This window comes from Equus caballus, chromosome 5 (genome assembly GCF_041296265.1).
Source record: "Equus caballus isolate H_3958 breed thoroughbred chromosome 5, TB-T2T, whole genome shotgun sequence".
Lineage (NCBI taxonomy): Eukaryota > Metazoa > Chordata > Mammalia > Perissodactyla > Equidae > Equus > Equus caballus.
This window is the reverse complement of record NC_091688.1, coordinates 79841045-79867203: the sequence shown is the minus strand read 5'-3', so window position 1 is coordinate 79867203 and position 26159 is coordinate 79841045. Positions and strand designations below refer to the sequence as shown.

Sequence of the window (26159 nt, the reverse complement as noted above, 5' to 3'; positions counted from 1 at the left end):
GTCTCAGAGTGGGCCAAGTGCATGGCAGTGTTGGCATCAATAGCACAAGAGTATAAAAGGAAATGCCTAGAAAATGACTGGAATGCACAGTAGTACACAGTGCTGTAAATAAGAGTCAGTGTCTGGTTCTTATTTATCTCTGAGTGTTAACTTTTAGTACATAGGAAATTCACATGGTCCCTTATTTTAAACATTCTTTTAGAGGGAAATTGAGAGGTGAGTTAAATCCTTTTGGTAAGTTGGACAGGGTCATATTCTTTGGAGTTCAGAGGTACTTAGTATAATCAAGGATGGTGGCATAGATTGGCTGAAAGTGAATTGAGAGCATAGTAAACCAAGAAGATAAAGTTCATGTACATTATCAGCACAATATTAAATAAGCTGGATTATAGAAAAATAATTTATACTTATCACTGTTTGAATGTGTGACATAAGCATATTTTCATAAAAGCAATTAAAATAACTGCTTAAATAGTCGTTTCTTTCCTTTCCTCAGGATACAAGCTATTCCGTATATTATAGCTAAGGAAGCTCTTGGCTTACGTATTCTGGAAAGTTCTATCAAGTTCAGAAAGAACCATGCAGTTGAAAAAGGAAAAAGCTGTATTCCCTGCAACATACTCATGTTCTTTCCTTGTTAGCCCCAGAACCTGAATATGTCCCCCCGACCCCACCTGCCCATTACTCACTGAGCAAACAGGCTGGTATTTTGGTGGCTACAGTGAATAGTATTCATTGACTCCTATACTTGCTTGTCTGAGGACAGATAGATGTGCTGGATAATTAATAATGTGTATGATAATATAGTGACCATTTTTGAGAAGCAAAATTATTACATATTCCTAAAACTATAACAATGTACTGGGAGCATATTACATTACTACTCAAATAAGATAAGCCTACTATATTCATAGAATGTATTATGAAGTCTCTTAAATGGTGTTTAAATTTGCTTGTTTTTCTTATTTGGTGAGAGTTTTAAATCTCAGTGTATTTACAAACTTGGCATATTTTCTTCAAGCTATTGTTGTAAACAAGCAAACAGAAAAATTCAAAGCTAGGTAATTTTATCCCAAATATCTGCTTAAATTTCAAAGGCAACTTAAGTTAGCCCTGAGCAAGCTCAGAAAACTGTATATAAATGTGTATAGTGAAATTTTTTTCTGTGTAGTACATGTAACTTCTAAGTAACATGTATGTCGATTTGAAAAATTTATATAAAGATGTATCTGTTAATTCATTTTTTAACTTTAGTTTCTTATTTTCTTGTGAATAGCTTTGACTTACGTATTTTTTTTTAAGATTTTGTTTTTCCTTTTTCTCCCCAAAGCCCCCTGGTACATCGTTGTGTACTTTTAGTTGTGGGTCCTTCTAGTTGTGGCATGTGGAATGCCGCCTCATCATGGCCTGATGAGTGGTGCCATGCCCGCGCCCAGGATCCAAACTGGTGAAACTCTGGGCTGCTGAAGCAGAGCGTGCGAGCTTCACCACTTGGCCACAGGGCCAGCCCCTGACTTATGTAATTTTTAAAATTATTAAAAATAACGTCATATCCACAAGTTTCTATTCATGTATATTTCATTTTATACAGCTGTTGAGCTTCTGAAAAGTTGAGACTTTGAACTTTTGTAAACGAAATTATTTTTAGATGTCCTAAAAGAGCTCTTAAAACAAGAATAATCCTCTCTAATTTTTTTTTTTATGATTTTAGTGATCTGTTTCTCATGTTTTCTTAAAGTGGTTTGCATCTGTGCATAATTTGTAAGGCCCAGGATAGAATGTCTCTGGGTCTGACACTCAGAACTCACTCGCAGCTCTATGCTCTATGGGGGTAACGTTTCCATGGGAAACACCAGGAGAAGAAAGGAATACCAGAAAATGTTTATTAAACATTTTACATAGTGTATATATTACATTTTCTCCTAAGAGGCAATTGTTGGAATCATAGTAGACATTATAGTCTTAACATAATTTCAGGGTAGTTTACAAATACATTCTCTAATAGACATACTATGATATATGAGTTTTAAGTTTCCAGATTAGCCTCCAAAAATCTGTGTCTTAAGTGGCTTGTTATAAATACTTGGCCACCAGTAGTGTGTTTCCAGGGCTTGGGCAGAAGTCAGAGTGCGGGGAGAGGGTAGGTACTTGAGGACTTCCCTTTGGTGAATGGGAAGGCAGAGGGTGGATTGAGAGTGGAAGGATAGCTAGGAAGAGGCTGGGAGCAAGAGGGTTGGGGGGTGGGGGATCATAAAACTTTGAATCAGGAAGAGACCTTAGAGATGATATTGTCTGATGCTATCATCTTATAGAAGGGGAAACGGATCCAAAAGGTCTGTGTGGCTGGCCCAAGGTCACATAGCTTGTGGCTGAGCAGGACCTAGAATCCAGATCTCCTGACTCTCAGCTCACTTTATACACCAGCAGGTGTTGATAGAAGCTGAGAAGTCCACCTGGGACTTGGAGAGAGAGTGGCTGTGAGGAAGGGCAGAAGAAGGGAAGGGGGGGCCCCTGTATGGGGATGAGGTTTTACCTCCCCTGGAGGACAGAGATGGCAAGAACTAAGCAGAGAGATCAAGACCCTAGCCAAATAGATTAGCATTCAGGACAGAGTCTAGTCTAAGAATGGGAAATTGCCATCCCACAGTAGTGATGATAATAGTTCGTCTTCTACTTTTTGGATACCTGTTATGTACTAGGCATTGGGCTGTGCATTTTATTGTAGTATATCACTTAATTTTCATAGTAACCCCTGTAGAAAGGTGCTGTGTTCCCATTTTCACAGAGGCGAGTGCTGATATTCAGAGAGTGAAATGTCTCGCCCAGAGTCACATGGCTTGCTCTGAGAGACAGCACTATGATCTGAACCTATCTGCATTAGCAAAATCTCTGATTTCTGCAGTTTTATGCTGCCAAGCCACAATCACAGATGAAAAAGGGCTGGGCAAATGTAACAGAGGTCAGAGATGGAGTAAGACACAGCGTGGTGTGTGCCTGGTCCTGGAGACCTACAGCAAAGGAACAGCGTCGTCATGGTGTAATAATTGGAGGCCACCCCTCCCAGCACAGCAGATAACAGAAGGAATTCCCACCTGATCCCCATACTTATCCCGAGGAGCTGAATGAAGATGACTCATTGTCTCTGAAATGTATCTGAACCTCTGTTTATGGTTTAGTGCCCACAGGCAGCTGATATCAGGAGGGAGAATCTTGGGCTCCTAAAACTTGTAAATCATCTGATATATGAGCCAGTATGCAGTTGATGTATACCACATTCACTGTACCAGAATCCATCGATTCTGGAAGTGAAGCCACTGCAGACATTTGTCAAATCTAAAGAGTTCAGAGGAGAAGAACTGTGGGATGGTGATGAATGGAAAAACCACAATCTGATGAGGAGTCATTAAATAAGTGTGGATTGCTAAACATCATGGATGTTTAGCCTAAGAAGGGAGAATTTTGGGGGAAGACTTGCACTCCACCTTTCTGGGGAAGGGAAGGAAAGCATTCACTCAGCATCTTAGTGTTGAGGATATTAGGTGCTTTCCAGCCCTCACAAATCCTACAAAGGAAATACTCCCACTTCCTATGGCTCAGGAAGCTTATGAAACTTAGAGAGAGATCATTTGCTGTGGGTCGCTTAGGTAGTAAATGGACTCAAACCCCAGTATGCCTGAATCCAAAGTCAAGTGGAAGAGGAATTAGACTTAAATCTGAATGGCCCCAGTAGTAAAGCTAGAACCAGTAGGTATAACGTATAGCATGGTTAATCCAAAGCACTTGTAATAAGTGCTGTTCCCAAAATGAAACAAAGTGCCTTAAAAATCAGCTTTCCTGAGATATAATTTATATGCTATAACATCCCCCTGTTCTAAGCATACAATTCCAAACTGCCTTTTAAGGTAGCAAGTTTCCTGTCATTGGATATGTTTGAGTAGAACATCTCCAAGTCAAGGCTATAGTAGAGAAAAGTTGGTTTTAAGTAACTCAAAAGCGGTTTCAACACTCCCAGAGTGCTGATCAGCAATTCGCTGAAGTGGTGTAGACTTTGATGGACACGTGGGAAAGGAGGAGCCGGAAGATGTTGCAGCTGTGCTGGTCTTCCTAACTTGGGCTGCACCCTAGGATTGCAGACGAGCTTGAGCTTCCGAACACTTCAGATGCAGATGTGAGGGCCACACCCCAGGACCAGGCAAGTCAGCACCTCTGGGGGTGGGACCCACATTGGATACCTTTTAGAGCTTATTCTAGGGTGCAGCTGTGCTGAAAACAACTTTCGTCGGCTGAGGAGAGGCTCAAGCGCTCTGAGACGGTCATGAAGGGTCAAAGACCCAAACCAACCCGATCCTGCCAGCTGCCCCAAGTGGCTGCCTGTTGTTGCTTCTCTGAGCCCTAATGGTGAATCAGCCACATCCGAGTTACTTGTGGTTTGGCAACCCCTGCAGCCGTCCCACATCCTGCTCTTTCAAGATGTGGGGGGCAGTGTTGGCAGTTTAACTAGACACGGTTTGTTTCATGACCTTTTAACCAGATGAACCTGTATCTGTATCGAATTCATGTCCACTAGACATTTCTGCAGAGCTTTAGGATGGAAAAGTCCTCAAGAAAAGAATTAGTGGAAACTCCATCTATGTCTGATCAGTGTTCCTGCTTCAGAACACTTATTTAGAAGTTTTTGTGTCTCTTTTCTTCAGTTGGGCAGGTCACTATGGATAAGTCCACATCAGAGGATCAGTGCTTTCTCTTTAATCTTCTATATATAACTTCTTCAGTTACCTGATTATAAAGTGGTCCAGTGAAAATCTAGCCTGAGAACCAAAAGATGTCAGATGGCCTTGGGGAGCCTATAAAAGCTCTCCTGGCCTCAGTTTCTTTGTACAATGAGACCAACAATTCCTGCCTCAGTGTCACTTTAGGAGTCCAGTTAAAGAATGTGTGTGATAATGCCTTACAACTGTGTGTTGGTTGCCCTGCTGTGTGCCGAGCCCTGTACTGGTCCCTAGGGAAATAGACATCAATAAGTTTTGCTTCCTGCGCTGGAGAATCTTAACAGCTTAGTGAAGGACATAGACTCAAAACTGGATATTCATGAAAGGGGCAGGGAGTGGGGCGTGAGCAGAAATGCACAGGATATTGTGGGAGCATCAAGGAAGGATTAGGATTTCTCTGTCTGTCCCAGTTTTACAGCCAGCAAAACCACAGCAGCGTCCCTTCAAGACTATTCTTAAAGCAGCTGCCTTGGTTGGTTTACATGCCTTATCCTCACCCTGTGCATCCTTCACAACTGTACTCTATTAGAAATCACAAAGCCAGGTATCCAGTGGTGATTTCATTTCTTCTGCAATGGCCAGTGAAGGCAGGAGGCAGGCAGGGAGTATAAGGGGTGTCTAATTCTTGTGTTCTATGCTTTCATGCCGTGAACTGTCAAGCCTGAGCCTGAGCCAGCCAGCCTTCCTCCTGCCTGGGGAATAGACTGTACTCATACGTCTCTAGTCCCTCGAATCCTATCAGAAGGCCAAATGGCTTCACCAAAACAATGTGATAACCAGGGGCCTCATCTCCGTTGCCTCTTCTGATGACTCTGTCAGCAGTCGGCATTGAGGCAGGGGAGACTAGAGGGTTTTGTCATGGCTGCATGAGTTCGGAGCTCTTTGTCTGAGCCCTGATTGCGCCTGCCCTGTGAGTGTAAGGAAGAGATGTGCTGAATGGAAAGAGCTCTAAGGAGGCGGCCAGGAGACCCAGAGTTCAGTTCTGGTCTCAAACCAGCAGCTTTGGCCTTGAGTAAGTCATCATCCATGGGTTATAGTTTCTCCTCTGTAAAAGGAGAAGATTGGGTTTAGATTATCTGTGATGTTCTCTCTAGATTTAGGCTGGCAGGAATCAAGTCGCCAGCCTTACTCTAACTGCGTCATTGCCCTATCTCCAACTCTCCTCATTCTGCCCCTCCCCTTCGGGGCCCAGTGTCTCCTTCATTCTTCCCTCTCCACTCCCTGCCCCTGCCCGACTCCATTCTTTCAGATCTGCCTCTGTATCTGGAGGGAGTCCTTTGGTACCCAAGTTGGGCTAGATTACCAGATAGGCAAACTAAACACGTGTTCAGTGCACCTGCAAAGCAAAGGCACCAGTAGAAGATGTTTTTAGAAGAATTTGATAGTCACTGCTAAAAAAAGTATGGAAGCAGTCATCATGGGAAAAAAGCTGGACTTTCTTATTTTTGTTTTTTGGCTTGTTAATTTAATTTCTGTTTGGAGGAACACTATAGTCTTTTCAGTACTTAGGACTGCTGAAGACTTAAAATCTTCCCCTTCTAAACTTCTTGGACTCAGCCTTTTCACTAAAGCCTCACAGAGGTAGTGCCCTTTCTCTGTACCAGCCCTGTGTGTGCTTCTGTTAGTACCGCAGCCTGTGCTTCTACAGCACCAGCTCACTCAAAGCTTTCCTTTTTTTTTTTTTGAGGAAGATTAGCCCTGAGCTAACATCTGCCGATCCTCCTCCTTTTTGCCGAGGAAAACTGGCCCTGAGCTAACATCCATGCCCATCTTCCTCTACTTTCTATGTGGGACGCCTGCCACAGCATGGCTTGCAAGTGGTGCCATGTCCGCACCCGGGATCCAAACCGGTGAACCCTGGGCAGCCGAAGCAGAATGTGCAAACTTAACTGGTGTGCCACCAGGCTGGCCCCTCAAAGCCTTCCATTTTATTGTGTATTTTCTGGTTGAATATTCCCATGGTGGGGGTTAGGCCCTGGAAGAGGTAGGCCAGGAAGAGAGACACGAGAGTGTGAGACACACCACCCACCTCCAGAGTTTATAATCGATTTGAGACATGTTATTCTCCAAAACGGTTAAATGCCAAAAGTGGCCATAAATATTTGAAGGAGTGCTATAGGAACTCAGAGGCAGAGCAGTTTCTGGAAGATGCTGCCTGCCAAAGGGACCTTGAAAGAAAGGTGGTGGAAAGTTTTACCATGTTAACAAAATGTGCATATCTGAACAGCCTGTTACTTTATTTCTAAATTCTACATCCCATGATTGTGGACTATTGGCAGCTACCTATTCTCAGAGCTGCCCCAAACTAGTTTCTCCCAGTCTCGGGCCCTCTGTCTCTGTTCCTCCACATCTCTCCTGCCCTGGCGTTGGCCCTGTGAGCCTGCCCCTTCAGATAAGCTGCTGTAGTCACTGAGAAGAACCCAGTTGAGTCCCCTGGGCGCACAGAATAAGAGGGCTTTTTTCCAGTGGACTCTGTCTGTGTGGTTGCCTAGGGGAATGCTTGGCTTTTCCTGGGCCCTGAGGAGTCCCCAGTTCCTTATTTTCACCACAGTCTGGTTAAGCCCATGCCTTCGTCATCATCATCATCATCAAAGTTAAATGTATTGAGTGCTTATTATGTACCAGGCTCTGTACTAAATGCAGTACAGGGATGAGTTTATTAAATTCTCACCACAGCCTACGAGATGAGTGCTATTTCTTTATCTTACTGATGTGGGAAGGGACCAAGGCACTAATAATGATGGGGCCAGGATTTTTACTCCAGCAGTGTGATTCCTAAGCCCTACTTTAAATCGTTCCATTGCACTCCGTGTTCAAAGAAAGAGGAGCTGGGGCACTGTGGTGGGCTGGGGACAGCGAGGAGCAGGTAGTAGAACTTTGAGGAGAGGAGAAACTGATTCTGCGTTTCTTTCCATCAAGATGAAAGTTGTTTGAATTCCAGCAAGTGCTTCCTTTTAAATATATCAGATGTCTTTTCTCTGTAATGCCATCTTTACAGTTCTCCCATCACTTTTTTTACCCAGTATTTGATCAAAATAAAAGTTGTCTGATATGGATGCCTTTTCAATGAAGTGCACAGTATCACATTGCCAAGTGTAATTTCCACTCAGGTGACACTGTTCTCACCACTGAGGGAAATGGCAGGATTAGCCAGAAAGGGTGGTGTTCGATGTCTTATCGCTCTCATTTGACAAGCAAGCACAGTTAAACACATTGAAATGTGTCTTTTCAGGATTCTGGTGTTGATTGATTTAGGAAGGAGGGTTTCCTTCAGAAAGTTAAACATCATGTCTTCTTCTGCTTTACCACACTGACTTTTTGGGGTGTTTGTTGATGTTCATAACTGTGGTGATAACCATGATTCATAAAAAGGAGTCTCGTATTTTATGAACATTTCAATCTGCTACTTCCCTTGAGTGGAGTTCTTGACACCAATTTAATGTCTCGAGTTGAGCCCAGAAATTTTATAGTCAGCTCTGAGGTGATTTCTTCCAAGACATAAGTATACCTTTAAGATTTTCTTAATAACTCTGGTATATAACATCCACTTGTCATTCCATTTAATGATTCTAGTGGTTTAGGAGGCTTCGATTACTTATTGTTTTTGCCCCTAAGAGTAATTATCTTCGTGGAATTTCAGCTTTAGTCTGAGAGCACCCACCTTCCCCCAACTCAGGATTCAAGCCTGTTGCTGTTATTCCAAGGACAAACCAGAGAAGAGGGGGTCTAAAGATTTAAAGTGAGGGGTCAGGATGAAAACTTAACAGTAGAGACATCTTTCTAAGCACTCTGGAAGGATCTCTCTTACCCTCCTCCCATACTTCTGTCAAAGCCAAAGGCATTTCACCCTTTGCTTGGCTCCTTCAAGGGTCCCCAGGCTCAGCTGTGGTTTTCATCACAGCTGTAATGACCATCTGACGGCTGGAGAATTCAAGAAAGTTGGACCTTCAGGTTCTCTTTAGAGTTACTGGAGCATCCTATAGTTTTACAGATGCGAAATTGTTTTTAAGAGCTATCAGCTGCCCACTGGTCTGGTTCCTGGTCTGTGTCTTTGTGAGTCAGGCCAGGGAAAGGAAGAAAGGAAATAAAATGAAATGAGTTCACTTGCCTTTCTTCCTTAAAAGGACCTGCAGGAACACAGAAGGCGGGGGGAATCTGAACTCAGTGAGCTAGCTTGCTCTTCTGTCTGCTCCAGGTTTCTACTTTTGGTTTTTGCTGGCATGCCCTACCTGGAGCTCTGCTTGCCACTCCTGCAGTGCCTGGGTCTCTGTAAAGCTGCAGGGAAGGATGTTCCAGAATCATGACTTCATGGGAAGCACTTACATTTTATCATCAGAAGACCTGGCTTTGAGTCCCCGTGCCACCACTGTGAGTTAGCTGAGTAATCTTGGGCATGGAGTTGAACCTCTTGAACACAGTTCCCCGCCCTGCCACCCCACCCCGATCTGAGATTGGTAGTAACGCTTATTTCACAGGGCAGTTGGGAGGATGAATTAAAATGATGACACATGTTACACTTACTTAGTTAGCTGTCCAGTATCCTTGCTGTTAAGGTTCTACCCATTGCTGGTGTTTTTAGCTGCAGGCAAATGGCTAGCTACATGAATTTCTACATGGAAACACTTCATTTTGAAGTTTTTAATAACTCTTATAAAGGATTGATAGTGTAAAATATCTGGCTGTAAAGTGGGGAAGAACTGATGAAGAAATGTCATGGTGCCCTTCAGTTTACTTCAGCACATACAAAGAAATCATCCTAAGGGTTAAGTTTCCACCTTTGTCATTTGGCTTGTAAAATATTTAGCAGAAACTTTCCAGGTGGTTAATACTCGTCAAAGGTCAAAAACCTGTTTCCATGTGCTAAGACATCAATAATAATTTTGAGAGGGCTGTTTCTCTTTTGAATATACTTTAGATGAATTGTTTCCCTCTAAGAATTCACACAGAAATTGGATACCTTCCCAAGAATTTGGTAGGATGGAGTATGGTCACATACCCACCTATGAACAAATAAGACTAAACAGATTATTTTAGTTTCCTCTCACCACATTTTTGCACATATATCTTTGATAAATAGTCACTAAAAATTATAAGATATTGAAGCCAAGGAGACCTACCCACTCTTGAGGTTTGAGGGGACTCATAAATCCCCCTCCTCTATGGCAGAATTAAAGAGCACTTGAGAGAGAGAAAGGAGTCAGGCTGATAGACAGTAAAATACCATCTTTATTACTGAAAATACTTTTGCAAGAATGTGGCTTTGGGTCTGCAGCCAAGTAGGCCTTCTGAAATTTCATCCTTGAGTTGGAGAGACTTGCCCACTCTTTCCCTGGCATAGTAGGACAACGGAAGCTGGCAACCAGCAGGGAAAGCCTCATACCTCCAGCAGGAGAGGAGTCCAGAATTCACTATCTCTGCAGGCAGGCACGTCCTAAAGAGAAGAAAGAGGAAGGAGGAGGTGGAGAGAGGGGCCAAGTCTAATATTGTGGGGAATTTTCTCCAGGTGATAACATGAGGAAAGGGAACAAAGTCCTCTCACGACACCTGCTGTGGAGCCTTCAAACGTAGGTTAGACCTGGCCCTGCTCACCAGGGACATTCAGTGAGGGACGGACATGAGGCGTCTGTCCAGCTGTGCTTGAACCTGAGATGGCCCTTTGCCCTGCTTCACGGCTTTAGCTAAAACTTTAAGTGTGGAGTAGGAGTACATTTTATGTGGCTGCCACGTTTTTCCCTGGTATTTTAACTGGCCCCCATCCCTTTTCACTTCTTGCCCCCTTCCTACATCTGAAGCTTCTTTTACACATCACTTTTAGGCTTTAAAAAATTAATTCTTATTTGACTGAAAAATGATGAGAGGAACAATTCCTCTTCATAAACTGTCAAACGGTGCTGCCTTCCAAACATCTAGTGGTGTATATAACTTAGCCCAAGGGTAAATTTTACCCTAAATGTAAGCGGGATCCAGAGTATATCGCATGGTACCACTCAGCTCCAACAGAAGCAAGTGCATTGCAGCGGCTGAAGAACGGAAAAACCTAGAGTCACTGTCATCACCGAAGGGAATTTATTATTATTATTATTACTGTGATTAATTTAATAGCTTTGGCAACTGATTTGTAGTACTTGACTGACAGAACCCCACAATCCCACCTCCCACCAGGCTCTTCATTTCTTCTTTCTCCAACTTCTGTGCCCTTTCTAAAGCACAGAAGTTAAGGTAGACCATGACTTTTTGTTGGTGTTCTCAGCCAAACTTTTGGAGCTGGTTGTCAACCAAGGCCTGGGTCTGCCTGTCTTCCAAAAAACCTGCCCGTGTATTGTGCCAAGTTGTGTTAGCCACTCCATGGTGTTCTCAGATGGGCTCTGGAGTAAAGCCAGTCCGTGTGTGTGCATTTGTAGTAGCCACTGGATAAGAACCAGAATAATGACTCCAGAAGTAAAGGGTCACAGCTCTAACCTGCTGAGTCATCTCGGCTCAGCCTTGCTGGCAAGGGCTCTCAAGCTGCATTTTGTTTGCTTTACTGCTCATTCCATTCCAGCCTGTTAGAGACTCTTTTGCAGATCTGTGGGGGCTCATGGAGAAGCGGGTAGGTCTGGGTGGAGCCCAGGAATCTGGATTTGTAATATGTACCCAGCTCACCTTAGAAGAAACACAAGAGTGTTAGTTAAGCTCTTCTATACAAACCTGTCAGCGTTTATTCATATGGAGAGGCCGTTGTGATTTGTCATGTTCAGAACACAAAGGGTCCCAGAGGGCTTCTTGGCCACCCTTCAGGAGCTGGGCTTCCTGTCTTCCACTGTGCCTTCGTGCACGAGTGCCAGCAGCCTTCACTCCCTTTTGTTCCTAACCGCGAGGGATGTGCATGAACAAGAAAAATAAATACCAAAGAAAAGACAAGTGTTACATGAAATTGTGTTTTGGAATTGGAAAGCTAAACACTTCAGGCCAAAAAACATATATCTTTACTTCTTTTCTTTTCCCTGCCCTGGCCTGATGTAACATCACTCATAACTTACACCACCCCATTAAAATTTCTTGTTGACTTTTCCTAAACTCTTTCTTTTGCTTGTCTTGAAGTGTTTTAGTTTTTTCCATCTCTGAATCAGTCTCTGCCCTTTCGAGACTGTTTTTTCTCCTGAAGAGTTGAATCATTAAAGATAAGCATGACACAGATTCATGCCCATAATATAGAAGAGGAATGGAGGAGGAAAAAATGGTAAGGCTCTGCAGGGTGGGTCACAAAATGGGAAAGCATTGAAGGATCTTAGAGATCTTAAACTCCAAGAACATGTTTTCTCCTAGGGAACTCACTTAAACTTATGACTTAAAGTGTACTAAACTTTTATTATTCATCATCACACATGATTGCCCTGCTTCTAAGCTGCACATACTTTATGGGTGGGAACTTTGGTATATCTCCAGAATGTGGTCTAGGACCCAAATAAAGAGGTACCAAATGAATGCTTGATAGAGGGGTTCCAAAAATTTATTACACTTATTGCATATCTTTTGTATACTAGGCAATTAGAATCTGTTAGATGATGAATGTACAAAGATCAAAAAGATGCAGTCTCTCCTCTAGAATAACTTGCAGTCTGTTGGGTAAAAAGATAATTATATCCTAATAATGACCCTAATAAACTGTGAATAAAGTAGTGTGGGGACTCAGCTACTCTGACCAGCTAGCTCCCCCTTGGAGTGGGGATGGGAGGCAAATGGCTTTCGCTGAAGGATATATTTGAATTTGTATTTTCAGCATGACTGAATCTTAGAATTTTGTATCAGGAAGAAGAAACAACCTCATACAGTCGTCCAATTTTACAGATAAGGAAACTGAGACCTGGAGGTTTGAATTGCCTTTGCTAGGACCCAATAGTTAATCAGTGTCAGAACTAGAGTCCTACCAGAACTTTACTATTTCTTCTAGGAATAGAACTTGGGGCTACCCAAAGAAGTAAGTGTTTTGAGAAAATGGGATTGACTTTGAATATAGTTTCTCCTGGAACAATCTGGTGTTCTAAGAGTCACGTTTATCGTAAAGCTGTCTTAGAAGGATTGATTAACTGTTAAATTCTCTTTTGTAGGAGCCTAAATTAACAGCTCTCTTGGTACATGGACTAGCTGCCTTATTTTAATATTTTGTTAAAAAAAAAACAGTAAAAGGCAGGGCAGTCTAGAAACTTGCTAATTGGAATAGTTTGTGGCCCCCCAGGTAATCTAGGAGCTATAAATCATTGTACCAAATATACCAGAACATCACACGATATAATTAGGCAGATGAAAGAATGAATGAAAGAATCTTATTCATCTACCTTCTGAGTATAACTCCTGGTACATAATAGAAACTTAATAAATGGCACTGAATTATTTGAATGTTGAATCCTATCTTAAATAAACCTTTTCTATAAAATTATTATAATATCACTGTACTTTTTGTATTTAATTAATTTCGATTATAAGGATTGGTTAACTGAGTGCCCTTTTGATCTTCTAGGGGTACCTAAAATTATCTGTTCCTGTAAAGTTTATTCCTAAATTTTTGATCATGTGTCCAGAAAGCAGTTATAAATTTATGTTATCATATAATTTGTAATTCCTGATTACTAGAATTAAGTAGACTAATCTAATACTCTCATCAAGAAACTTTTGAATGCCTTCCTTCTTTATATTTCTCTAAAATGATTACCTATACAACTTGCAAAACAGTGTGTGTGTGTATGTGTGTTTAGTTTTGCTTCCTGGTCTATCAATTTTTAGCTCTTTAACTTTACAAGGACATTATCTAACATTTCTAAGCTTTACTTTTTTTTTCACGTGTAAAATTAGGGAAGAAATTTGCCTCAAGGAGGTGTACCCATTAAATGAAATAGTCTTTGTAAAACCCTCCTCCAGTGTGCCTGGCACATACTTGACTCTCAGTACATTATAGCTTCAATTATTTTGCTTCATTTCCTGTGTCTATGTTACAAAGCATCAAGAACAGTCAGAAAGCAAACTTGTTCTGTATTGAGAAAAATTGTCCTATTCTTTCCAGAACATAGTATGAGTAGGATAAATATCCTGTCCGTCTCTTTATTCTTTTGGGGTTCTGGTGAACATTTTTTGTAGCACCAAGTTTTAATGATTAATTTTGAGGCCTGAACCTAAGCATTATTGACTAATAAAAACCACAGGTCCCAGGAGTCAGTAAGTATTGATGTTGGTTGAGAGCCAGTAGATGAATGATGTTTAACCTACTAAATATTAAATGCAGAATCTTTTGGTTTGGTGAGTGTTGCTAATGCTGCCAATTAAAACATGCAGTTTGGTTTACAGAAGTTTAATTTTATCTGGATATAGTCCATTTCACCTGACAGTTACTATATAGTAATGATAAAATACTGTTAACGACCCAAATAATTTCCTAAAATCCTGTGTGAATTTAGTGAGAAAAAATGAAAATAACTTTGTTATTTAAAATGCTCATATTTTTGATGGATGCCTAAATTTACATCTTTAACATTACCTTGAATTCTTTTAATTCTGATGTACTGTAAATTACATTTTAAATATAAGACTAAAACAGTAGGAAAAAAGAAATTTTGAGAGAATATGGCCATCCCTCCCCTTTGTTTTCTGCTTTTCTGTATTTTTCCAAAATATTCAAAACTCTGATGTAGTCACTTTAAAAGAATACAATTTTCTAAAATACAAACATTTCCGATTCTGTTACCTTAAACCTATATTGTCCATGTCAGTTTCATATCTGCCACTGGAAATAAGTTTTTAAAATCATATTTAGTGTATTACATTCCCCAAAATTCTGCTTAAGTGTATTTCTGACCTATATTTCAACCTATATTTCATCATTGATTAATTGAACTTCCCATAAATTTCTAAAAAGTGAAAATTGTGAATTGAGGCCAAATAAGAAACTTTCAGGCTTATGAGAGTATTTTTATAAGAGCTATCCAAAAATGCCAATTACTATACTTTCACGGATCACAACAGCAACTAACTTAGAAAGCCAATATTTGGTGCCAAGAACTCTTCTAAGTCTGTATATGTTAGCTCATTTAAAACAACAACTCTATGAGGAAGGTAGCATGATCATTATTATTATTATTACTACTCCTCCTCCTACTGCTCCTCCTCCCACTACCACCACCAAAGATGAGGAAACTAAAGCACAGAGGGATCAAGTAACTTGCCTAATACAGCTAGTAACTGGTAAAGTCAAGAGTTTAACCTAGACAGTCTGCTCTAGGATTTAGTCTCATAATTCCTACATATCGGGCTAACTTTGACCCAGCACCCACAAACTTCCACAGACTTACAAGTATGATTTGTATTTGAGTAATATTCTGAAAAATCTTATTTTTCAGAGTGTTCTAAAATACGGTTTTCTAGCACTATAGATATCTAAATTATTTTAAATGATGTATTGGCTGTGAGCAGATGTGTAAGAGAAGTTGTGCTGTGTATTGATAATTGCTGACAAGCTCTCTAAGGCTAGTTTTCTCAGAGATTTAGCCCCAAAAGGGACGTTGACAAATATGTAGTCTGATTTCCGTCTTTTCCCAGTTTACAGATGAGAGGAATTCTTCCATGAGTCCCCCAGACAAAATTAGTCATTTCCTGCTTCGTGATCCCAAGGCACTTTGTTCATACTCTATATTTTAAGTAAAAGCTATTTTGTAATTAATCTGTTTATATGTCACTTCTTTCCATCCCCCACTCTTGCCTCCAAGTGAGTTCTTCCGGAGCTGAAACCAGGTCTAATTTATTTTTGTCTTCTACCAGCCTGGTGACAAATGGATGAATCACATTGCCTGGAGAGGTTAAGGGACTTGCCCAGAGTAGCAGACCTGAAATGTGAACAGCTTTTGTAACTCCCAATCTAGTACTTACCACTCACGTGCTGCCAGAAATGTTTTCATATGATTTGGATGCTTGCTAAAGAGTTAGGACACAATTCTCCAATTATGTTCCTCTAGGCTAGCTTATTTATAAAACAAGAATAATAGTGTTGATGATGGTGGTGATGACAATGCCACCATCACCACCTATCCCACTCTTATCAATTTGAGGATCAAACGAAATGATAATGTTTGTGAAAGCTTTGGAACTGGTAAAACTCCTTCTACAAGGATGAATGTTGCTGTTACTCTAGTCTGTTATTATTTATGTGTGATCTACAAAGTATTTTCACATTCCACATCTCATTTACTGTTCTTTGCACCCCTCTGAAATCAGTGGTCTCATTTCTATCTCACAGATGAGAGAGCTGAGGCCGAGAAAGATGGGAGACTTCAGCTACAATCACCAGTGGCTGAAAGAAGCCTGAACCCAGCTCTCATGCTCTTTGCAAGATAGCCGCCAGAACAAGGCTGCAGGGTCCCTCAAGATGAGTTGTCCTCCCGAAGCCTCCGGGACTGAGCCCAGGAGAGAGAGACCTACAGGAGAGATGAGAGCCAGGCTCTTCTAGGAGCAGCACAATTATATATGTGTTTTTAAATTCTAGTCAGATTTTTCATTTTATCAAAATGCAACGCCTGGGCACAGAGAGCTCTCTGAGATTAAGTGAGCAGTTTGACTGCAAGTGGCAACCGGCGCTGTAACAGTCAGCAACAGCGTGCAGGTTGTGTGGGTCCAGGCAGGAGGAGGCTAACCCTCCACTGCTTGTGTCTCGCTGGGGAGTTCCTTACGACCATCCTTACGATGAGTCTCAGAGGAAATGAAGGATGATAAATCCAGCTGCTGCTTCCTGTTTCTATAATTCTAGATTGATTTATTTTTTAATGGTAGAAAGCTTTATCTTTAAACCAGTGGAAAATACCCTCAACCTGTTCCCTGTTAGTATTTCCTTAAAAACTAGATGTCCTCATGGGAGCTTTAAAGGCTCTGTGTGTGTGCGTGTCTGAAATTGCCATGATGCTGCCTGGGCTGGCTCAGTGTCTCTGTTTTTCAACAACAATAACAGAAAGAAAACCAACTAAGGCAGATTTTAGTGGGCAGGAAGCTCTCTGTGAAATGGATGGTGGTCTCTGATTTAGAGAAGGCCTGTAATTTATACCAGTGGTGTTCCTGTCTCGGCGATGCTAGTGCTGTTCAGGTCTGATTTTTCTTCTGCTTGTGATTGTGTTATTAGTGAAGAAAGACTCAAGGCATTTAAGAAACACACTGCCTCCTCATGTGCCATATTTTATGGAAAGTAGCCATTAGGTATAGGTTACTAGGAGGCAACTTGCTGAGTTTGGTTATAACCAATGACTCCAGAATTAAAAGTAATAGGTAGAAATATTTTTTTCTAATGCCAATTTTTTCATTGCCTAATTTAAGAGAAGAGAATGTTTATAGGGGCACCAGCGGTGTATCATCTTCTCAGAAGCACTAAAGGAAATTTATTTGGCAAAGTAGAATTATAAGAATGTAGTAATATAGCCTGTCCCCTCACTAAGGATCTTAGCTCTAATGTAGGTCCATTGGCCCCTCCTGTAAGATTCCTAAAATCAGAGCTATGCTGGTACTTTATTCACAGTGGTAATCAGTACATATTTTGCACTTGTAAACTGGCTGGCCCAAGTGAGTTATTTACTCTTTAAGAATTACAGTTCCAGGGGCCAGCCCCGTGGCTCAGTATTTTAAGTTCCTGTGCTCCGCTTCCACGGCCCAGGATTTCACAGGTTCGAATCCTGGGCACAGACATGACACTGCTGTCAGGCCGTGCTGAGGCAGCATCCCACATGGCACAACCAGAAGGACCTACAACTAGAATATACAACTATGTACCGGGGGACTTTGTGGAGAAGAAGGAAAAAAACAGAAGATTGGCAACAGATATTAGCTCAAGTGCCTATCTGTAAAAAAGAAAAGAATTACAGTTCTAGTTTCTATTAAAATGAATTCAGAATAAAAAGGAAATCTTCATAACTTAAGTTTAAAGAAGAGCTTATACTGAATATTTGCTCTGACTTTGTTAACAGCTCCTTCTGAAGATATGTGAAATTGTGAGACACTTGAACACTTATTGAGAGTCTGCTCTAGGACACTTGATGTTATAGAACTCTCCGTTTGTAATCTCAGCTATGCCATTTCCTTATTGCAGCAGTTTCTTAGCTAAAAAATGAAGTTGACCCTATTTCTTTGTCTCTCAGCAATTTGTAAGGATCAGATGAGTTGGAATCTGTCCAAGTGCTTTTAAAAACCAAGATGATGGTAAAGACATTAGGTAATACTGTTAATAAATGGCAGTCAGGTTGTAATTTCACTTTTTAGACTTTGTTCCTTGTGTCCTGAAGCAGCCTTCGAACCTCAGGGCCTTGTCTCCTTCACTTAAGGATTCCTTCTAAGAATTTGTAAATTTTAATTTAATTTGAGCTCATCTCTAACTTAAAACAAGCTGAAGAGGGCAGGGATGGGCTTGGTCGGGCCAGTGAGATCTGGGTTTGAATCCTGGACTGCCATATTTTCTCTGCATGACCTTGGTCAAACTCCAACTTTCTAAACCTCAGTTTTCTCTCAATAAAAATGGAACAGAAATAGTACTGCTTCGGGAGAATGTGACCATTTGATGAGCTCCAGTATGTGAGAGCTTGGTTACTCAAGAGGGCTGGTTCTCTTCCTGTCTCCTCTTGTATATTTGCAGGAGCCTCAGTGTTGCAGGATGAGGTACAGCCTGGGATTGCCACTCAAAGACGCCAGCCGTGTACACCACTCCGCCTGACATCATCTTTTCCCCTCCGTACTGCTGCCAGGGAAATGAGAAGTAAATTAAGCTGCTATGGGTCACTAACACTCTCCTGAGGAATAATAAATATTTCTTTTCCCACCTTCTTCCTTTCAGTGTAGTCTGACTTGAGTTCTTTCGATGCTTGACCTTCACAGGGAGTTTTCAGCGGGTGAGGAAGCCCGCCACTGTTTGGATTACTTGAACATATGTCCATGTGCTGTGTTTTCTTGTCAGAGTTACATGAGTTGTGGAATTACTTTTGCAAGGCACCTTTTTTTTTCTTTAGACTTTTCCCAAAAAGTACCCTTTAAAGTTTTACGACTGGATAAGTGATATGGTGGTTAGCAAGGTTAATGTTTACCAACTTAGTGAAGGGAAAAGCACACAATATATATCCTAACTCTGTTTAAGACTTTCTGCAGAACTATGAATTCTTCATTCTTGATACCTTTATTTAGTCAGAACATATGCTACATACTTGAGTTAGAGCTCCAGTAGAAATGTGTTTACTGTATATGTTTTAACTTTATGCTCAAAATAAGAAACAGCCGTATGAAAAAACATCTCTGTACTTTCTCACCCAGTTATTTTTAACTTCTAGTTCCCTGCTCCATTCCCATCTTAAAAAATGCCATGCTTCCATCCAACCTGCCTCCCCTGCTTGCTGTTGTCCCAGCCTTTTGTTTCCCTCCCCAGGCAACTTCCCAGAAGCAAAAGTTCCCTTTCCCACTTACTCCTTGCCCACAGTGAGCCAGACTTCTTCACTGGGGGTGCTTGGGCTGAAGTCTCCATGACTCTCAACGCCAGATCTAGCAGTCACTCTACTCCTTAACTTCTTGACCAGCTTGTGATGTGTGATGCCGCTTGCCGCCCTCTTCTTGAAGTGTTTGCCTCCTTTGGCTCCCAGGACAAAGTTGTCTTCCTCCTTCTCTGCCTCTTTCTTCTCCCTCTCCTTTGCTGAATCCTTTTCTTCTGCCTCTTCCCTAAATGTTAGTGGTGCTCAGGATTCTTTGACCTTTTTCTCTATATGTACTCTCTTTGGGTCATCTCATCTTCTATACTAATTTATGATTAGTCATAAATGTGTAATTCCATCCCAGATACTTCTCTTGAGATTCAGGTCAACTGACTACTGGGCATCTCTGCTTAAATTTATTACACCATGCTAGCTATTCAACCTGAACAATTGAATTTACCTGGAAATCGTCTTGACTAGTGTAACTTTCTCATTCATTTCCCTTCCTCCAGTCTTTCCTCTCTCCAGTCCCACTTCCATACTCTGTGTAGAATTCTTTCTAAATTGGAGTGCTGATCTCATTGCCCCCTTGTTGAAACCTTTCATGCGTTCCTTATTGCCCATTTCTAATTTGGGTCTGACAATATTGCACTTTCCTGACCCCTACTCCTGGAAAATCCCCCACCCTTTCATGTTCTGGGAAACCAAAAAGGAGTACTTTGCTGTAGAATATTCTGAGATAAGACCCATCTCTATTCTTTCTTCTAACTCCCATAAGATTCTCAGATGACTTCCTCATTCACCTGCCTCTATAAAACTCCAGGCCCCTTTCTTGTCTTGAAACAAGACCATCTTCAGAATGTTTTATTTATTCTCTAAGTGGAATTATCATTCATTTCCTGCCATCTTGTATTCTTCACTCAGATGTGTAAATAAACATTATCTATCAATGTGTTGCAGAATTTGGGTCGATTTCTCGGCCCGGTGGGCCATGGCATACTAGTAACAATAAGTATGTGTTTGCCGAAATACAGGTCCTCTCAGCCCACCATGCAGGGCCCCAGCCGTGAGCAGCTTCAGCAGTTTCCCACTTTGTGTAGTAAAAATATTATCATTTCCTAATTTATCCTGTGGAAAAGGTGGGAAATGTTGTTTAGATGGTTTGTGTTTATTTCATTTTTTAAAAAATTCTAGACTTCCTATGATTGTAATATCCAACATGGCACCATGTTAAAAGGTCAGTCCCCATTCGTAAAGACTATCCTGAGACATCAACTGCTTTGAATCAACTATAGCATGAAATATCTAAGGTAGGATGTGTCTACAGATAATTTGCCTAGAAAAATCTAGACTTGTGTTTATGCATCAGCCTTACATAATGACATCAGCTGTTTCTAGCCCATGTGTCCTGTACTTTGGTTGAGAACACTCCTGGTTTTCCTGGGAGAGTCCCAGTTACACCTTGTCCTGGCATCTCACCTTGTTTAGCATTTGTCACTCTCAAAAGTTTTCCTGTTCAGATGGTGAATTATATGTGTACTTATTGCATATTGCATATTGCCGGTCTCAGCTATCAGTTTTCTTGGGATTCATACACTTACTTTGTTGTCATTTTAGATTAAGATGTATTAGGATGTTTACTCTAAATAATTCTGGGCAGAATGGTGGTAGTGGTTCATGCTTCATCTTTTCTAGAATTCTTAAGGTAAGCACGGACAGATCTTTAAGCTCTGGGAGGGCAAGGACTGTATTTATCTTGCTCTACTGTGTATATGTTCTCAGCACCTATTTTATTACCGAAGCCAAATCTTTGTTGGAAATGTAAGTGGTATGAGCTTGACGGCTTCATGACAACAAAGGTTTGAAGTCTATGATGGGTAAGATAGATTGTCTTCAACTACAAATCTCTAATGCCTAACACAATGTATAGTATTTAAGAATAAATTGATGACTGATTGAACAGCCAGCCTCTATCTTAAATGTTTCTTAGCATTAGCAGCCTCTACCTAATGATATTGATCCATCAAGACAGTAGCCATTATTATAATTATAGTTCTGATGTGTTGCATGTAAAATCACACAAATGAGCAAATTGTTTCTTGGTTATAATGATCTGTTTTACTGTTTTTCGCCTCTCATGGGGAAGAAAGGAAGATAACATTTAGTCATTCCAAAAATTATAACACCTCAGATGAATTAATTCTATCATTTATAAGATTTAGACCTTAGTTTACATCTGATATCTGATACTTTAGTCTGGAATTCCCAGTGGGTGTGCCAGTGGGTGTGAAACAGCTGATAGGCACACCCTTGCTAGTGAAGGGCTTACAGTTAAGTGTCCTGTCAGACCAGCTTTTCTAAAGATCATCTGTGATTTTCACAAGAGCTATACAAATAGACGCTAAGTACTTAGAAACAGGATTAAGTAATTTGAATATGAATAAAACATTCCCCTTTTTCCTCAAATCCTTTGAAATAAGGCAAAACTGATACTCAGATAAATTTATCACTAAAATAACGCTCTATTTTTATTATTTTAAAAGCTAATCCTTTGGAAGAGTTTTTAGTTAACTTTAAGATGGTTTCTGATGTCAATAATGAATTCCACTATAATAGAGATTTTATTGTCAGAGGCCATTAATGATTTTTGGGCCTTGATTATCCCTAATGTCTGCAGTATTTGACTGATTTATACCTTCTTTCTCTTGAAGTCCCTTCCTTATCTTAGTTTTCTTGATTTTCTCTTTTCTTCATGGATTGTTTTCCCCCCTCAAAGCCGTTAGGGTCCTTCCTCCTCTCTGTTGCCACCACATTCCAAATCGTGGGTTTTCCTCAGTGTTCCCAACCTTCCCCCGATTTTTCGGGTTGTGTAGAGCCAATTTAGAAGAGTAGCTGAGGTGAGGACATTCAGTGAATGTGCTCACCATTATACAGGGTGGTGTGTGTATCTCATCACAGTGGTGTTTTGTCCCCATTTCATTGATGAGGAAAATGAAGGCGCAGGTTTACACAGCAAGTGATGCGAGACATAATTTGTGTTCCCATTTTACAGATGAATTGGTAAGAGGTGGAAATGGGATGAAAACTCAAGCAGACTAACTCCTTAAGCCACATTCTTATCCATCATGCTACCAACTTGCTAAGAATTAAAATTCTATTTTAAATTATTAGCTCAGTACAAAGAGACTCTAGATTATTTGTGCATGAATTATGTCATTTCTTGATTACCTTTGTACAGGTTTAAAGTATTTGGTTTTGTTTTCATTCTGTTAGCCCCCATATATCTGTGCTCCGCCTTCACTGCTATCGCACTGCTTGGCTGTCGTTTACTTATAAAATGTAGACTAATTTTAATATTGACCTAAAGAAAACACAGTGAAGAATGAAATGATGCTCGCTTTCCCTATCTCCACTAGAAGGTACAATGAATATTTCTTGGTGTTATGGTGTTGGTTTTTGTTTTTTCACACTAGTTTTTGTTTTAGTTTATTCCAGAAACCAGATTTTACTGGCATGAATACTCACAGGCTTTGACTGTAGGATTCTTACAATATTATAAGCTAGCTCCCTTTTGATTAGATTATATTTAATGTTGTGCAGTACAGTGCTTTATATGTATGTGTTCTCTAAATATAGATGAAGACAGAACTATTTTTGGTTTTAAAATTGTGGTTTGCTCCGGAAGTATTGTAGAAAGATAGTTATCAACCACCTGTATGTTGATAACACTAAGATAATGTTTTTCAGACAATGCTTGTAGAGTTCATGGTATATTTTCATGCCCAAGCCCGTGAGGACTTATGTGTCTTTTCATTTGTTACATCTAATCTGCCTACTTTTAAAAAGAATTAAAAAACAAAAAGGATTCTGAAAGATGTGTGAGGAAAAGAAGAATTTGAAGGGTTTATGAAAAAAGATTCAGTTAAAATAAAATCATGTAAATGTGTATAAAAGAACAAAGGGGCAGCACGATGAAGTGGAGAATTAAAAGAAATCTGGGAGTCATCCTTGACCTTTCTCTCCTTCACCCTCCCCCTACAATCTATTATGAAGTCCTGTTGTTATTACTTTGGCCTCCTAGCTCAACCATCCACCCATTTTACTCACTCGCTTCTCCACCACTCACAGCCTAGGCTTTTCCTCCATCCTTTTCCCAGAGTAATACAATAGCTGCCTCCCTAATCTCCCATGTTCCCTCACTGAGCTACACCAAGCCCACAGTGATCGCTTAAGAGACACAAATCTGATTTTCACCCATCTCCCATCTCCAGCTAAAAATACATCAGTGGCTTTCCACTGCCCTTAGTTTGATGACATCAAAAACTTTCACTTGGCTTATGGGGCCCTGTGTCATGTCATACCGCATACTCAGCTCTCTCCCTCTGCTCCAGGCTACTGCCCTTCTCTCAGTTCCTCAGATGCTCTTTGCTCTCTTTCTCTCTCTCCACAGGACCTTTGGACATTCTGGTCCAGCCTACCCCTGCACCCTTTCTTCACACCTCACTTCAGCCTGACTTCTCAGAAAGTTCCTCCCTGATCTTGCCAACTGGAGGAAACTCCCCTATTATCTGTCTTTATAATACTGTGCAACCAGGGGAAGGTTTGGGTTTTCTGATCCAAAATTTATGCAATTTGAGGAGCTCTTTCTAAGGAAAAGAACACAAAGTTAGAGATAGAAAAGTAGGCTTGAAAGCGGCCTGTGCAAGGGAGGGGTCCTGAAGCTTCATCTTCTTGGACTGCAAGACACATCTGCCTCAGCCTGTCCCTCTTCTTGGTAGCTCTTCTCAGTTGACCATTTTGTATATTCAGCTAGGTGAGTATTTCTCTCCCCTTGACTGAATTCTGAGAGAGGAACTATGTCTGAATCTGCTCACCAAGGTTTCTCCAGGAATTTGCATTGTGTTAACACTTGAGTATATATTTCATGAATGGAGGGATAAATGAATATGTGAATAATTAAATGAAAACTCAGTCTAAGGGTTAATGCTTATAATGCTTATATAAAATCTAGCTGAATTTCCTGGAAGCCAAAGCTAAGTGGAGAACATCTGGATTCCATGGCTCTTTATATTAGTACATCATGAAAGACAAACTTCTCTTAGTACCTAGTGGTAAAGAGAATTTTTATAGAGTTCTTTGTATAAAATGCCTTATTCAACACACTGAATAATAAGAGCAGCTAACTTTTATTGAGCACTTACTGTGTCCTGGGCACTTGCTCAACATTTGGACACGGTATTCTGATTTAAGTGTTTACTGACTCCAGTAAACTGTGCATACACATACAGACAGAACTTACGCATCCGTTGCCTATGCGGAAGGGCAGAAAACCCACTGAGGACAAGGAGAAGGAAGGCCTGAGGCTCTGGCAGCTTCATTGTCTCAGGGAGTCTGCCTCTCGGGAGCTCCTTCCTCCCTGGCTTTTTATATCACCTGGCGGTGTGCTAAAATGGTGCTCGTTTGCTTCTGCCCCAGAGCTCATGCCAGCTTATCACCTGCCCTCCATCAGGAAGCTGATCTTGGTCTTATCTCCTGGTGAGGGTGTGCCCAAACTTACCTTTGTCTCTGTTTTCCTATAGAATGTTTAATTATGAGCCAGACTGCATGCAGATGGTCTATCAGAATGAGTTATCTTCAGAATAACCTGTTAAAAAGGGTTGTCCATCTGGACGTTGAAGAACGTCCGTCAGAGCTGATCATCTTGACTGTGGCATAATTAATAGTGACCTTATATGTCACTATAATTAATAGTAACAGTCTTTAGCGTACAAGTTCACTGCCCTCTGAGACCTCTCCTAGAACTCTGTTCTAGTTCTGCGTGATTTATTCTGTTAACAGACCTTTATTAAATGTCTGTCCTGTGCCATGCCCTAAGGACATGCAGATAAAAGAAACTCTCCTCCCTTGAGGGTAGGAATTCAGACCCAGGTGGAGGGAGAAAGGGAGACAGATGGAATTTACCGTTCAGCAAGTGTCATGAGTAAGCATTGTCTAACTGCCTTCATTTTAGTCCTGATGGCTAGGGTCTCCTAAGATACTGTCGAGTAGCCTAAATAAGCTACCTAACAAAGGCATATTGTATCAGTATCTGAGCATCCTTGTCTCTCACTAACTTTGAGAAGTTTTTTGAGGGTTGGTAAGATGAGCAGGGCAGGGTCCTCAGGTGCTTCCTGGCAGTCTTTACCAAACAAGGAATAAGTACTGGGGTGGGCTCCCAGCTGTCCACATCCAGAACAGATAGCCATGAGTCGATGATCAGAGGGGCTTTCTGTCCCAAAGACAACTGGAGGAGAAAGATGTCCCGGGACCATGGAAAGCTGCTCAGGATATCAGGGAGCTCTGTCCTAATTTACTTTCCTTAGGAACCTGTGAGTCAAACTCTAGAGAACCAATATTAAAGGTGAGTAAACTTAAAAGGAAAATGGGCAATTTTGGCTTGAGATGTCTGTCTTACAGATGGAAAGAAGCAGAGAGTTTAGAAATGCACACAAAGTTCCCCTGAGAAATCCTATTGGCCGCCTCGCCAACTGGACGAAGTTAGAATGGTAAAGGTTGACCAGGCCTTCACTCTGAGTGCAGGAAGGGTTTCTCTGGAGCCTTTATTAAGGTCCATTAGGCTCTCGTTTTAGGGACTAACCAGACCATTGCCCTAGCTCCTTTTCTGTTTGTTTCCTCTAGGCTGCTTTCTCAGTAAGGACAGCTTCCAATTTTTTTTTTTTAATATTATTATTCTTTTTATCCCCAGAACCTGTATCTAGCACATAGAGGATACTCTATAAAGATTTGTTGAATGAAATAAAGTTTCTGGTAGGGGGTACACTAAGTGAGGCCTGTAGATACTGAAGCATTTGTGAAATTCTGTTGGCCTGAGCTCATGGTTAAGGGAATGCTTGTGATAACTTGTAGAAGAAACTCTGATTTGTATCGAATAAAATGTGGA

General features: G+C 40.9%; 1 protein-coding gene across 18 annotated transcripts in view; it reads left to right on the top strand.

Moving 5' to 3' along the window:
• LRRC8D (leucine rich repeat containing 8 VRAC subunit D) overlaps positions 1-26159 on the top strand; it is a 109147-nt gene that overhangs the window by 72231 nt on the left and 10757 nt on the right. Inside the window, exon 1 of one of the 18 annotated variants that reach the window (XM_070266371.1) lies at positions 25092-25619. The exons of the other annotated variants lie outside the window; for them this stretch is intronic. The gene's annotated coding sequence lies outside the window, so the exon portion shown is untranslated. Of the gene's footprint in view, positions 1-25091; positions 25620-26159 lie in introns of those variants that run through there. 18 annotated transcript variants of the gene reach the window in all.